Here is a 6,031-nt window from a genome sequence, read left to right as displayed (position 1 = left end):
GAGCTCATTGTTTTCTCTGTAGTGACTCAGCTGAGTCCAAGTAGCTGAAAATGTTCCTCTGCTGCTCCGTCAGACTCTTCTCCTCCTGCTGATCAGCTGGGACACAAAACAGATCTTTGTTAGGATCCACACTGCACTGAAGAGTCAAAGTGTCTCATATGTTCATCTGACAAGTAAAAGAACACATTTTGCTTCCCGAGGTGGGCAACTTATTGGAAACAAACACAAAAGGTTTGAGCACTGATACAAAATTTAGCAGTATAGCAGGAGAGACTGAGGCCTGTTATTAGAATCAAATGCCCAGTGGGCCAACACACCAATACACACCACACACACACACACATATATATATATATATATGTGTGTGTATATGTATGTGTGTGTATATGTATGTGTGTGTATATATATGTGTGGATGATAGATAGATAGATAGATAGATAGATAGATAGATAGATCCCTTTTGAATGTTGGCAAGTATGTGTATGTGGTGTTAAATAGGCCTATACTACTGCGCTTTGATGTCGCTCGTAAGGGTGAAACTCGTTGTGAAACGCTTGAGAACCCCTGCTACAGAACAATGGAGATTTCCGTTATATGGTAACACCTGCAACTCACGTGACGCCCAGAATTGTACAATACGGATGCTTGAGAGCGCGCGTGTGATGCAAGTATGTGTAGAGTGTTGAGCGCGTGATCAGTGGTGAGAAAGACAACTCATGAAACTTGACCTTTCTTTACTCGTGGCTCACTAACATACCTTATCAACTTCAGCCACTTCCTCTTCTCTCTCTTTTCACAAGGAAACCAGTAAAATGACAGATTAGACTGTTGTTTTGAGACAGATTGGTTAAAACAACGAGGAACACAGCATTGCGGCATATTGAACACGGGAGCGTTTAGGCCCGGAAGTAGGATTCATCGCGTCATCACTGAACGACCGGATACTGATGCTTGAGCGCGCGTGTGATGCAAGTATGTGTAGAGTGTTGCGCGCGTGATCAGTGGTGAGAAAAACAACTCACAAAACTTAACCTTTCTATACTCGTGGCTCACTTGCACTTCTAATCTATTCGTTTGCACACTTACACACACACAGCTGTGGTTTCCTGTTTTGCTGCACTCTGGAGAGCCCCGCCTTTAACGGTCTCCTCTCACAGAGAGCAACAGAAAACTTCATTCAGAAAACTTCATTCAGAAAACTTCGAAAAACTCAAGATTGACTGAACTCAGTTCAAAGTTACCTTGACACTAACCTTTAGATGTGAGAGGTAACGATGGTCCGCTTGAAGCTGACGCTCCGGTGCGTGTGTCAGAAAGATTAACTGCTTCAGAAGCACCGTGTCGAGGCTTGATTCGTTTGGCCAGAGTCACGTGATTAGTGACGTCTGAAGCTTCATTTAGAACGTACTTTTTTTTTTTTTTTTTTAAAGTTTGACGAGCATCTTGACTTTTGGTCTTTGGATATTAACAGTCCTGGGTATGTGACTCCTTGTTTAACAGAAATGTTACAGATAGCATTTGCAGTGCAGTCTTTAATTGCTAGCAATTCACATTTTTTAGATTTAGACATAAACCAGATGCCTCAGAGAAATCACTAGTAACACTAAGGGCTGGACGGATTTGATTTGCATTCTTCAAGAAGAGTGTGGTGTCATCAGCTAGCTGGCTGATGATGAGCCCCTTATCAGCTATGGTGATTCCTTGTAAAACAGGTCAAATCTTGGGGTGGAGTCTTAATCATTTTATTGCCCAACGGATTTACTTTACCAAATTGACCATCCCAGCCTTGCCGTAATGGTCCATTTGATTCACCTTTTATTGTTTATTTTATTTTCACTTACTGAATACGGGACAGACTTGACTGGGGGAAAGAAGGGGAGAAAGAAAGAGGGAAAGAGAAACAGCTGAGAAGAGGGACGGGGGAGAAGGGCAAAAAACAAAAACCAACAGAATGAGCAGGAAAAAAAAAAAAGAAAAAAAAATGCATATATCAATCACCTGGATCACCTGCTGAGAAAGAAAAAAGAAACAAGCAGAAGAGAACAAGAGTAATAGAATAAACAACATCACAATGATATATGGGAAATATGACAGTAAATACTAATATTAAACATTATTGTGCAGGCACCTAAGATTCAACAGAACACAGTGTGCTTTGAGGTAGGAGCCAAAAAAAGGGTGTAGTTTGTGGGTGTTGATCACCCGTGTGTACACCTGTGAGCATGGACGCGCTTGTTTTTTAAAAGGTTCCTTCATGTATGATCTGCTAGAGGGTGTGGGGGGGCCAACAGCCCCGTCCTCCAGGGCATGAAGCAGGTATGGAGGAGATCAAAACTCCAGACATCCAGAGGCCCCCAGAACACAAGAGACCAAGGAAGACCAACAGAGGGCAGCCGCGCCACTGTCCCAGAAAGAGCTGAGGAGAGTCCCAGATGAGGGCTCACTCAGCAGCCGCGGAGCAGAAGCCAGGGGGGGTTGCAGTGACGCGCCCGTGAGCTCCGCCGGCAGCCAGCTGTGCCTGAGTGACCGAGCCCCAGGCCGAGAGGCCGGGGGCACCCCACCTCCGAAGTGGCCCGAGCGAGCCCCAGGCTCCAGGCCCCGATAAGCGGCCACCAAGGAGTGAGCCGGTGTGTACCTGGACGCCCACCCCCGGACACAAAAAACCACCAACGCACCGATGTCTGAGGGAGTCCGCCACTGGCAGGGGAAGTGGTGGTAGGGGGAGATAGGCCTCCAACCCTTGGAGGGCCTGAGATGTCCCCAGAGAGGTGGCGCCTGACACCCAACCTGACATCTGACATATAGACACAGACATACAGGCAACACCAGATACAAACATCCATTCCCCACCCTCATGCTCTCATATGCACTTACTCCACACTCAACCAACGTGGAGACAGGACATAAAGAGACGCTGTACACACGATCACACTCCCAAGCGTACTCTACGAACCGGGTCTAGGTACCCTTGCCCCTGGAGGGGGAACTGCACCCAGACCCAGGTGGTGTTACCCTTTTGCCTGCGGTGGGGAGAGGCAGACCGCCCCGACCTCCGCAGCAGCAGGGAGGCCCCACACTCCAGACCGCAGTCGGACGGCCAACTCCTCCTCCTAGCTCCCCCACTCCAGCAGGCCGCGGAGAATGGGGGTAAGAGAAGACTCCAAACCTCCCTCCGCCTGCTCATATGTAGTGTTAAAGCCAAATTTTTTCAAAGATTGGAAAATAAATTGATGTTCAATTGTATCAAAAGCCTTTTAAAAATCCAGGAAGAGAATGAAGATATTGTCAGATACCAAATCAGAGTAATCAAGTAGATCCAAAACCAGTCTAATGTTATGCGAAATGTGTCTATTTCTCATTAAGCCTGATTGTGTCTCATCGATAATTGTACCCAAGAACTCTTTAATTCTGTTAGCAAGTACTAAAGCCATAATCTCATAGTCATTATTGAGCAGACAGATGGGTCTCCAATTATCAATAAGAAGTAAGTCCTTGTTTGGCTTTGGAATTAGTGTTATGAGACCCTGAGTAGGAGGGAGGGTGTTATTCTCCATACTTTCTATGAAAACCTGCAGTAAGAACGGAGCACTTCCTCTCCATGGCCTTATCAACATCCAATCTCCAGACTTCAGACTCTGCTCCTGAGGAGAAACAGAATCATCTGGCAGATCATTTGTTCTCATGACTTCTTTACTTTTAACATTTTGAGCATCCAATCTGCTAATGTGCTCTCTCTTCTGCTTTCTATCATCACTACAGAAGACTAAAACTCTAAATGCGCTACCATATATAATCTCAAGCTCACAGCTTACTGTGCCGTTAGTTCTCTCTACCAACCCTGCACTTTGTGGCTGATATTTGATTTGATTTGATTTGATTTTGATTTTATTGATTAGCATTCAAATTCAAATCTCAGTGGAAAACAGTGAAAAAAAAAACAAAAAAACAGTGAAAACAGAACAAAAATCTACCATAAAGAAAGAAAGCATGAGACAAGGCTAATCAAAAGGTATTGGCTGAAGCATTTGCTTATTACGCCAACCCTTTTCACAAAATATCTTTTTGTATGCAGCTCCTGTACACAGGGCTTGAAGAAAATAATAAAACAAAGCAAAAACCAAACAAACAAACAAACAAAAAACAACAACAAACAAACAAAAAAAAAGTAACTAGATAAGTAACTACATCAAAGCAAAAGAATCAAGAGGTTGTTTTTTTTTTCTCCTTTTTGCTCTTTTCATTCTTGATTTATATATTTTTCTAATACTCTATTTTTAAACATGTTTTTAAACAAGGAAAATGAACTACACCTTTTTAAATCACTGTCATAACTATTCCACAGGTTAACTCCTCTAACAGAAACACATCTCTGCTTTATATTTGTCCTTATCTTGTTTTTTTTTAAAGAAATCTGTTCCCCTTAAGTCATATTGACTCTCTCTGACTTTGAACAGCTTCTGAGTACTGGGGCAAAGCAAGTTATTTTGTGCTTTATACATTATCTGTGCCATTTTATATTCAACTAAATCATAAAATTTCAGGGTATTCAGATTAATAAACAAAATGTTAGTTGGTTCTATATAGTTTGATTGGTTTATAATTCTTATAGCTCTTTTTTGTAACTTGAAAATATGAAGAGTGTTTCGTTTTATATGCATACCCCATATCTCCAGACAGTAAGTCATATATGGAAGCAACAGAGAACAATAAAGTGTGTATAATGATTTTTTGTTCAGGACATGCTTTGTTTTATAGAGAATAGCAATGGTTTTTGACATTTTTGTTTTCACGTGGTTTATATGAGACTTCCAACTCAGCTTATCATCAATTATCACTCCAAGAAATTTATTTTCGTACACTCTTTCAATTTCAATTCCATAAACCCTTATTTTAGATACATTTTTCATTTGTCTAGTGCCAAAAATAATCAATTTTGTTTTCTTTATATTTAATGATAACTTATTTACATCAAACCAGTTTTTTAATATATTTAACTCCTTTTCTGCTGTAGTCAGAAGCTGTTCTAAGTTTTTACCTGAGCAGTACAGAGTGGTATCATCAGCAAACAATACACATTTTAACAGTTTGGAAACACTACATATGTCATTTATATATAATATGAATAATTTAGGGCCCAGCACAGAGCCCTGAGGAACACCACAAGTTGCCTTCAACTGCTTAGATTTTACATTATTGAATTCGACATATTGATATCTGTCATCAGGTAACTTTCATCCACTTGTATGCTATCCCTCTTATGCCATATCTCTCTAGTTTATTCATTAATATAGAATGATCAATTGTATCAAACGCCTTTTTTAAGTCTATAAAACACCAACAGTATATTCCTTATTATCTATTGCATTAGATATCCCTTCAACAAGTTCCATCACTGCCATTGAAGTGGACCTTTTCACTCTAAAGCCATATTGGTTATCACTTAGGAGATTATGCTTCTCAATATATTTATCAAGTCTATTAACAAATAACTTTTCTAAAATTTTTGAGAACTGTGGGAGTAGTGATATTGGCCTATAATTGGTAAACTGACATCTCTCTCCGTTTTTATGGATTGGAATAACTTTTGCTATTTTCATTTGTGAGGGAAACACACCAGTTCGAAAGGAAAGTTTACAAATGTATGCGAAAGGTTGCACTATATATTCTATAATACTTTTAACTAATATCATGTCAATACCAAAACAGTCAGTGGACTTTTTATTTTTAAATGTCTTCACAATGTTAATTATTTCTCTATGAGTTGCAGCACCAATAAACATGGAGGACACATTCTGAGTAATATGTTTATTTAGGTCGTTATTATTTCTTGACTCTGGAATTTCTTTTGCTAAATTAAAGCCAACATTTACAAAGAAATCATTAAATTCATTTGCAATGTCTTTAGTTTTATCAAGCACAATATCTTTATCTTTTTTAAAATAATCTGGATAATTCTTATTTTTTGAGCCCTTTTTGATTATACTATTTAATATCTTCCATGTTTCTTGTGTGTTACTTCTACTTTGCTCCA

The sequence above is a fragment of the Simochromis diagramma genome, unplaced genomic scaffold (genome assembly GCF_900408965.1).
Source record: "Simochromis diagramma unplaced genomic scaffold, fSimDia1.1 OVJJ01000434.1, whole genome shotgun sequence".
Classification (NCBI taxonomy): Eukaryota; Metazoa; Chordata; class Actinopteri; order Cichliformes; family Cichlidae; genus Simochromis; species Simochromis diagramma.
The sequence above is the reverse complement of the archived record's forward strand: the minus strand, read 5'-3'. Positions refer to the sequence as shown.